A 9,218-nucleotide genomic window follows, 5' to 3' on the forward strand; every position below is an offset into this window, starting at 1 on the left:
TTTAGCAGTATTCTGACGTACTTCAGACACTTCCTACTTGCATTTTTTAACCTAATGGACACGATCGAGCATTATAAAACTTAATCTGGGCAATGTTTGCAGTTGCAGCCGATGACTGCATTTCCTCTGCGTCTATATGGGCGCGCTGAGTAGCAGTGTGTGGAAACGAAAGACAGGGACGGACGTAAAGCAATCAGTACGAACAAGAAAGTATGCAGAGCCTCTGGTAGCTCAGTTGGTAGAGCGGTGGACTGTAGTGGAGGATTCACAGTTATCCATAGGTCGCTGGTTCAAATCCGGCCCAGAGGACTGTTTTTCTAATCTCAGGAGCAAAGAGGCTCCAGAGCATGCCCACTCGGTCAGAACCTCCCTATGTTTTAAACCTATTTTAAAGGAAATTCATTTGCTCAGCTTGTAATAGCTAGTTGATTATCATGGGATTCTTAGCCTTCGTAGGATATTGATATTTCTTCGAATTATCGTAAAATTGCTTGCTCTTACAGGCATTACTCGTTTAATGTGCTATATAGGTCACATAGTCGCACCAATATTCAGCCGTTTCATAGACGTCTCGTTTTTCACACAAACGTAGAAACTAAATCCCTGAGCCTATCGCTGATACTTCCTCGGCGAGAAACGCTTATTACAGAAAATTTAGACTAAACGAAGGTTCCACCGAGATTCGAACTCGGATCGCTGGATTCAGAGTCCAGAGTGCTAACCGTTACACCATGGAACCAGACACGAGCAAGGGACGCGTAAATACATTTAGCAGTATTCTGACGTACTTCAGACACTTCCTACTTGCATTTTTTAACCTAATGGACACGATCGAGCATTATAAAACTTAATCTGGGCAATGTTTGCAGTTGCAGCCGATGACTGCATTTCCTCTGCGTCTATATGGGCGCGCTGAGTAGCAGTGTGTGGAAACGAAAGACAGGGACGGACGTAAAGCAATCAGTACGAACAAGAAAGTATGCAGAGCCTCTGGTAGCTGAGATATTCGCGCCTCGTCTTCGGCGCGAGACGGACGTGTGGCGGCCGCTGCGGACGTTTCGTGTCAACAAGGCTGTTTTCCTGCGAGCCAGGTAGGCCGGCTCGCAAGCGCATTACTTCACTTAATTGTGTATTGGTTTGATGAAGATGAGAAAAGACACGATTAAATTCGCTTTCGATAGAAATTTCGTACGACCGAAAGCTTTTGAAATCAAACTGTGGCTCACAGAAAAAGTTGGAATTACGAAAGATGATTTAGTTGGAGTTCATTTATCGTTTGTGACTAACTCGGCATATGTGAAATTGGCAGATCCTGCTAAATGTGTCGCACTTGTTGAACAATGTGGCGGTATTATTAAGTTCAATCACTTAGACGGCTCAGTTAGCGATGTCGTAGTATCCTATGCTGGGATGGGAATACGAACAGTAAGAGTATTTGAGCTTCCTTTTGAAATGCCTGTAGTCGAAATCAATCGTGTTCTCGGGGCGTATGGCAGAGTAATTTCCAATGTTGCGGAAATGTGGTCAGAACCACACATGTTTCCCGTTTTGAATGGCGTTCGCCAGGTTAAGATGGAACTTCTCAAGCACATTCCTTCCTTTGTAATTATTGGAGGATACCGTGCGTTGATCATTTACGATGGACAGCCTCGTACCTGTGCCATTTGTAACTCGACAGAGCCCGTGCGTGCTGAGTGCAGTAGACGGAGGGTTCCTCAATTACCAAGGGTAGAATCCGAAGGTGCAGGGCCTGTAGTTCACCTGCAGATGACGTACGCTGCTGCCACGTCACCTTTGCGATCAGCTCGGCAGACATCTTTCGAACTGGGGGACCAATGCGAGCATCCCGAGAGTGTTAACAACCATATAGACAGTGGTAGATCCGTAGCTATGACTAACCATACAGCGCCCCAGTGTCCCACCAGTGAAAGTCAGGTACCTTACGACTGTGCCGAGCCTTCTCGTAGCTCGCGAGCAGAACCTTCTGCGGTTACTGTGGATACCTCCCTGCAACCGCCTGATTGCGCACGACAAGACGAGACCACCACGAACGTAGCGGCAACGGACGATCCAGTTCAGAATATTGTTGGGCAAGACATGAGCATAGATCACTCGATCATCCAACTGACACAAGGAGTCAATGACTACGGTTCTGCTTCCCACAGCGCGGCTGACAGGCCCCCTGCGACAGAGGCGAGTCTAACTGCGGTAGTCCTTTCTTCCACGCCTGGTGAAAAGAGCAGCGTTGGCTCTTCGACTAGGACACAAGACCGGCTTGCATCGCCGACTTCGTCTCCGCATTCGTCCGAAAAGTCCCCTGATTCGTCTCCAGAGCGGTCAAGATCGCCTCGGAAAGCTAGGAAACGTCGCAAAAAGCGGTTAGCACACCAGGCTGCTGAAAGCTTAGCCCCGGCTCTGCGGGATAGGTTGAGGAGCATTCAGGAACAGACAACGATCGAAGACCATGGCCGGAGGGAACCTGAGGTCGGTAGCATACCATCGCATCTACGGACATCACCTGAGCACGGTGTCCGGGACGAAGGAGCACCAGGCCTCGAATTTTCAGACCATCAGGACGTACCTACTTCCCAACGTAGACAATCTCCCCAGAATAGTCGTTTTGAATGGGCAGACGATACGGAGACAACACTGCCACATGTATCTGCGAACAATGGTATGGCATGTTAACCGCAACCTCTCAAGCTCACGACTACACTTTGAGCGCACGAATGACATGTGAATTCGGCCTACATATGCCTAATCGCCGGAAAGTCCAGTAAACAATAACAGCTCTTGCTTATGGATCAAACGTATCACGTTCTGACTGTTAATATTAACAAGATCCAGAGTGCAACTAACATTGCTGCCCTCCGGGACTTCATATATCAGTCCGATACCGATATTGCGCTTTTTCAAGAAGTGTGTTTTTCAAATTTGTATGTTCCGGGATTTACTGCAATTCTCAATGTCGCCTCAGAAGGCGCTTGCGGCACCGCTGTCCTGGTCAAGGAAGGTATTGCAATAACAGATGTAACCATGTTGGAATCGGGGCGGGGAATCAGTTTTAAGATTTTCGGTGTTACGATTATAAATGTTTATGTACCTTCGGGAAGCAGTGGTCGAACAGAACGAGCCAAGTTTTTTAAAAATGATCTCGTGTTTTTACTAAAGGAAAACCCCGTTGATGTAATAGTCGGAGGTGACTGGAATTGTGTCCTACACAGGAAAGACCAAACGCCAAATTTCAATTTCTCCCCAGAACTAGATGGTCTTGTGAAAACAATGAAATGGCAGGACGCTTGGGAGGTCAAATACCCCGTGTCTGTCCAGTACACATATTTTAGCACTAAAGCGCAAAGTCGGATCGACCGCATATACGTAAGTTCACATTTAGCCAGCACAATCAGTGGCGTCGAACGAATACCAACTTTCTTTTCCGACCATCTAGCACTAAGGTGCAGCATTGGACTTCCTAAACAGAAGACATACTGGGGCCGTCCTTTTTGGAAATTAAATATCGCCATGCTTCGAGATAACGCCCTAACTGAGCAGTTAGAAGCTTCTTGGCAACTTTCACTCCGACAAAGCCACAAATACCGGTCAACGATAGATTGGTGGACTTTATGCGCCAAAAAGAAACTTAGATCTACTCTAATTTCTTACAGTAGGGAAAGGGCACTTTGGTCTCGGCGCACTGTCGAATTCTATTATACTTGTCTGCGTGACCTTTATGATATGCCCATGTCCGCGGCTGTCAGAACGGGTATCAAACAGGTCAAGGCCGAACTTCTTAGTCTTAAACGCAAACAGCTGGAAGGACTGACAATAAAATCACGAGTTCAAACCACAGTGGAAGAAGAACACGCTTCACTCTATCATCTACTCCAGCACGAAAAAAATCGTCGAAGAAATTTTATTCAGTCATTGCTCTCTGAAGATCAAAGTCTTTTAACTCAACAAAAAGATATTTTAAACGAGGCTCATAGGTATTATAATCAATTGTACAGTGCTCACCAGTATATCCCAGATCATGGACAGGAACTGCTCCGAAACTGTGATATGGAACAACTAGTAACTGCAGAACACAACAGGAGCCTCACTGTTGAAATCCTGTCTGAAGACATTTTCGAAGCAATTAAAAGCTCACCTGTTAAAAAATCACCTGGGCCCGACGGTTTACCCGTAGAATTTTATTCCCAATATTGGCATATTATAAGGAATAAATTCACACAAGTCGTCAACGAAATCTTGAGTGGAGGGCACATACCTGACGAAATGAAGGAGTGTGTCACTGTTTTACTTCCTAAGGGAATCAATTCGGATGTCAAACAGCTCAACAAAATGAGACCGATATCCTTAATGAACTCTGATTATAAAATTATTGCCAGGGTTGTAAAAAACAGACTCCGACCGGTGTTTGATACTGTAATTGGTCCCCATCAAACGTGTCTCCCGGGTCGGAATATTTTTAAAACAGTCTGCGAATACAGGGACATAATCAGTATCTTCTCAACGACATTGACGAAGGCTGGCCTCGTTTTTATCGACTTTTCTAAAGCCTTTGATAGGGTAAACCATGAATATTTATTTACCACTCTGATGCATATAGGTTTTAACGACAAATTTTTAATTGTCTTAAAAAATCTATTGCAAGGGATGAAAACCAAAATTTTAATCAATGGACACTATACTCGAGATGTCGAAATAGCAAATGGTGTCCCGCAGGGAAGTCCTTTATCAATGACGCTATTTGTGGTCGCACTAGAACCTTTGCTGAAACGATTAAACAAGGAATTAGAAGGCATATCAATTTCAGGGGTCAGTAACGCTACCAACGCTTACGCCGACGACGTCGGTGTCATCGTCAGAAGTAATGACGACGTTGTAAGACTGAGAGAGATTGTTCGCCTTTACTGCTTCGCAACGGGAGCGCAAATCAACGATATGAAAAGCTCCTTTCTAAATCTCCATGGCTTCAGGAACACTGCCCTCGAATGGGCCAGGTCTGTAGACCATCACACTGCGTTAGGTGTGAGGTTCTACCGATGCCCCCTGCAAACAACGACATTCAACTGGAAGAAGGTCTTACATAGTATTCGAGGTACTTTAATAATGAACCGACTTAGAGACTTGAACATTATCCAAAGGGTGCAATTAATCAACTGCGCTGTCCTTTCGAAAGCAGTATATGTAGGTCAAATACTGCCGATACCTAAAGCGATATCCAAAACCATCATGAGCTTCATCTGCAAGTATGTTTGGAGAGGTGAGATATTTAAAGTGGCGGCCAGTACTATAACTTTAAAACCGCGAGAAGGAGGCCTCGGACTGACCGATATCCGCCGCAAAACTACGGCTCTTTATATCAAGCGTACACTTCAGCTTTTAGAAGACCGCCACAATAATTTATCATCGAAACTTTTCCGAATCCTTACACCGGAGAGTATGGAACCACCTATTAACATAAGTAAAATCTCTTACAAATTGCAGCACATCAGATTCTACTATTTAGAACTCAGTTATCTGCACTGCATTGTCGCGGATAGGACCAAAAGAAACTGTAGTTTCATCATGGATTGTCTTACTACAAAGGACAACCGTAACAGAATGGAATCAAAATATCCCACCCGAAATTGGCAAAATATATGGAAGAATATAAACAATAAAGTACTGTCCACCAATGTGCGCGGTGCCTGGTACAAGGTTGTCAATAATACCGTTGCCACAAATGAAAGATTACAGTCTATAGGATTGAGTGACACAAATCAGTGTCCACGTTGTAATGTGATAGACACCCTCCGGCATCGTCTCATATGCAACGGCTACCAGGTCATTTGGGACAGAGTCCGCCAACAGGTGGCGTTTATCAATAGGAACGACGGCAGACACCTTACTGTCGACATTCTCGTCAACCCCGAAAGCGTTGCTTTCCCTATTCAAAAGAATAATGTTACCCTATGGCTACTGGGGAACTATGTCAATTATGTCATTAATAACCTCGGCCTGCCCGACGTACTGGACTATGAGCAACATCTATTACTGGAATATTATAAAATATGTGGACAACGACACCACAAGACCTTGTATGGTAACATGCTAAAAATATTATTTGACAAACAAGGCATCGGATGACGTACGCAATGACGAATAGCGGATAAAATATCGGATTTTGCGATGCCAAAGTAGGGGATTGCTGCTAAGGGCGACGTACGGTGGGGACTTCGTGGGCCCCAGGGCCGCTACGGTAGCCGTGAAGGCCTTCGCAGAACCCTGAAAAAGCCTTGCATTCTATGCCTATGCTTAGAAAGAGATCAGTGTCTTGTATTGTGTGTGTCCTTAAGAAGCCTACGTTTCTCAGTTAACCATTAATTTTTCTTTCTTTATCCACAATTTTCACCAGATTATTTTCAGTTATTTTGAACAACCATCCAACGTTACAAAATAAGTTCATTTGGATGGAGACATTTACTTTTCTCACCACGTTTGATATGGATTCCCTTACTTGCAAAGGAGTATTTCATTTGATTTTAGCAATGAAGCTCGCCGAAGAAGGCGCATGAAGGAGAGCGCATGGAAGGGCTAGAAGGGGAGATGGGAGGCCCTAAAAAGAATTAAAAAAAAAAAAAATTAAAAAATAAAAAAAAATAAAAAAAATGGATAAGGCGTCGGACTTCGGATCCGAAGATTGCAGGTTCGAATCCTGTCACTAAAAAAAAAAAAAAAAAAAAAAAAAAAAGTTGGTAGAGCGGTGGACTGTAGTGGAGGATTCACAGTTATCCATAGGTCGCTGGTTCAAATCCGGCCCAGAGGACTATTTTTCTAATCTCAGGAGCAAAGAGGCTCCAGAGCATGCCCACTCGGTCAGAACCTCCCTATGTTTTAAACCTATTTTAAAGGAAATTCATTTGCTCAGCTTGTAATAGCTAGTTGATTATCATGGGATTCTTAGCCTTCGTAGGATAATGATATTTCTTCGAATTATCATAAAATTGCTTGCTCTTACAGGCATTACTCGTTTAATGTGCTATATAGGTCACATAGTCGCACCAATATTCAGCCGTTTCATAGACGTCTCGTTTTTCACACAAACGTAGAAACTAAATCCCTGAGCCTATCGCTGATACTTCCTCGGCGAGAAACGCTTATTACAGAAAATTTAGACTAAACGAAGGTTCCACCGAGATTCGAACTCGGATCGCTGGATTCAGAGTCCAGAGTGCTAACCGTTACACCATGGAACCAGACACGAGCAAGGGACGCGTAAATACATTTAGCAGTATTCTGACGTACTTCAGACACTTCCTACTTGCATTTTTTAACCTAATGGACACGATCGAGCATTATAAAACTTAATCTGGGCAATGTTTGCAGTTGCAGCCGATGACTGCATTTCCTCTGCGTCTATATGGGCGCGCTGAGTAGCAGTGTGTGGAAACGAAAGACAGGGACGGACGTAAAGCAATCAGTACGAACAAGAAAGTATGCAGAGCCTCTGGTAGCTCAGTTGGTAGAGCGGTGGACAGTAGTGGAGGATTCACAGTTATCCATAGGTCGCTGGTTCAAATCCGGCCCAGAGGACTGTTTTTCTAATCTCAGGAGCAAAGAGGCTCCAGAGCATGCCCACTCGGTCAGAACCTCCCTATGTTTTAAGCCTATTTTAAAGGAAATTCATTTGCTCAGCTTCTAGTAGCTAGTTGATAATCATGGGATTCTTAGCCTTCGTAGGATAATGATATTTCTTCGAATTATAGTAAAATTGCTTGCTCTTACAGGCATTACTCGTTTAATGTGCTATATAGGTCACATAGTCGCACCAATATTCAGCCGTTTCATAGACATCTCGTTTTTAATACAAACGTAGAAACTACACCCCTGAGCCTATCGCTGCTACTTCATCGGCGAGAAACGCTTATTACAGAAAATTTAGACTGAACGAAGGTTCCACCGAGATTCGAACTCGGATCGCTGGATTCAGAGTCCAGAGTGCTAACCGTTACACCATGGAACCAGACAGGAGAATGGGACTCGTAAATACACTTAGCAGTGTTCTGACGTACTTCAGACACTTCCTACTTGCATTTTTTAACCTAATTGACACGATCGAGCATTATAAAACTTAATCTGGGCAATGTTTGCACTTGCAGCCGATGACTGCATTTCCTGTGCGTCTATATGGCAGCGCTGAGTAGCAGTGTGTGGAAACGAAAGACAGGGACGGACGTAAAGCAATCAGTACGAATAAGAAAGTATGCAGAGCCTCTGGTAGCTCAGTTGGTAGAGCGGTGGACTGTAGTGGAGGATTCACAGTTATCCATAGGTCGCTGGTTCAAATCCGGCCCAGAGGACTGTTTTTCTAATCTCAGGAGCAAAGAGGCTCCAGAGCATGCCCACTCGGTCAGAACCTCCCTATGTTTTAAACCTATTTTAAAGGAAATTCATTTGCTCAGCTTCTAGTAGCTAGTTGATAATCATGGGATTCTTAGCCTTCGTAGGATAATGATATTTCTTCGAATTATAGTAAAATTGCTTGCTCTTACAGGCATTACTCGTTTAATGTGCTATATAGGTCACATAGTCGCACCAATATTCAGCCGTTTCATAGACATCTCGTTTTTAATACAAACGTAGAAACTACACCCCTGAGCCTATCGCTGCTACTTCATCGGCGAGAAACGCTTATTACAGAAAATTTAGACTAAACGAAGGTTCCACCGAGATTCGAACTCGGATCGCTGGATTCAGAGTCCAGAGTGCTAACCGTTACACCATGGAACCAGACAGGAGAATGGGACTCGTAAATACACTTAGCAGTGTTCTGACGTACTTCACACACTTCCTACTTGCATTTTTTAACCTAATTGACACGATCGAGCATTATAAAACTTAATCTGGGCAATGTTTGCACTTGCAGCCGATGACTGCATTTCCTGTGCGTCTATATGGCAGCGCTGAGTAGCAGTGTGAGGAAACGAAAGACAGGGACGGACGTAAAGCAATCAGTACGAATAAGAAAGTATGCAGAGCCTCTGGTAGCTCAGTTGGAAGTCGCGCTTGCGGCACCGTGCTGGTCGGACGTGTCAGTGCTCCGCTCCACCGCGTGTTCACAAGGCGTGTTTTGAACTCATATTTCTGTTTTGCAAGTGTTGTGTTATTCTGCAGTTTATATCGTTTTCCATTTGTATTTTTGTTGCGGTCTTATTGTAGCGGGTTAACCGGTC

The 9,218-nt window shown here is 44.3% G+C and overlaps 7 non-coding genes across 7 annotated transcripts; 3 read left to right on the forward strand and 4 right to left on the reverse strand.

The window, feature by feature from the left end:
• The first annotated feature begins 220 nt into the window (after window positions 1–220).
• On the forward strand, window positions 221–309 carry Trnay-gua (transfer RNA tyrosine (anticodon GUA)). Its single transcript is given in 2 exon segments — window positions 221–257; window positions 274–309. It is a non-coding gene; the product is annotated as a tRNA-Tyr (tRNA).
• Window positions 310–667: 358 nt separating this feature from the next.
• Trnaq-cug (transfer RNA glutamine (anticodon CUG)) lies at window positions 668–739 on the reverse strand. The gene has a single exon. It is a non-coding gene; the product is annotated as a tRNA-Gln (tRNA).
• Window positions 740–7,169: 6,430 nt separating this feature from the next.
• Window positions 7,170–7,241, reverse strand: Trnaq-cug (transfer RNA glutamine (anticodon CUG)). Its single transcript has one exon. It is a non-coding gene; the product is annotated as a tRNA-Gln (tRNA).
• Window positions 7,242–7,489: 248 nt separating this feature from the next.
• Window positions 7,490–7,578, forward strand: Trnay-gua (transfer RNA tyrosine (anticodon GUA)). The gene is given in 2 exon segments: window positions 7,490–7,526; window positions 7,543–7,578. It is a non-coding gene; the product is annotated as a tRNA-Tyr (tRNA).
• A 358-nt stretch (window positions 7,579–7,936) lies between these two features.
• On the reverse strand, window positions 7,937–8,008 carry Trnaq-cug (transfer RNA glutamine (anticodon CUG)). The gene has a single exon. It is a non-coding gene; the product is annotated as a tRNA-Gln (tRNA).
• Window positions 8,009–8,256: 248 nt separating this feature from the next.
• Window positions 8,257–8,345, forward strand: Trnay-gua (transfer RNA tyrosine (anticodon GUA)). The gene is given in 2 exon segments: window positions 8,257–8,293; window positions 8,310–8,345. It is a non-coding gene; the product is annotated as a tRNA-Tyr (tRNA).
• A 358-nt stretch (window positions 8,346–8,703) lies between these two features.
• Window positions 8,704–8,775, reverse strand: Trnaq-cug (transfer RNA glutamine (anticodon CUG)). Its single transcript has one exon. It is a non-coding gene; the product is annotated as a tRNA-Gln (tRNA).
• Between the last annotated feature and the right edge of the window lie 443 nt (window positions 8,776–9,218).

Source organism: Schistocerca serialis, chromosome 2 (genome assembly GCF_023864345.2).
Source record: "Schistocerca serialis cubense isolate TAMUIC-IGC-003099 chromosome 2, iqSchSeri2.2, whole genome shotgun sequence".
NCBI classification, from domain to species: domain Eukaryota; kingdom Metazoa; phylum Arthropoda; class Insecta; order Orthoptera; family Acrididae; genus Schistocerca; species Schistocerca serialis.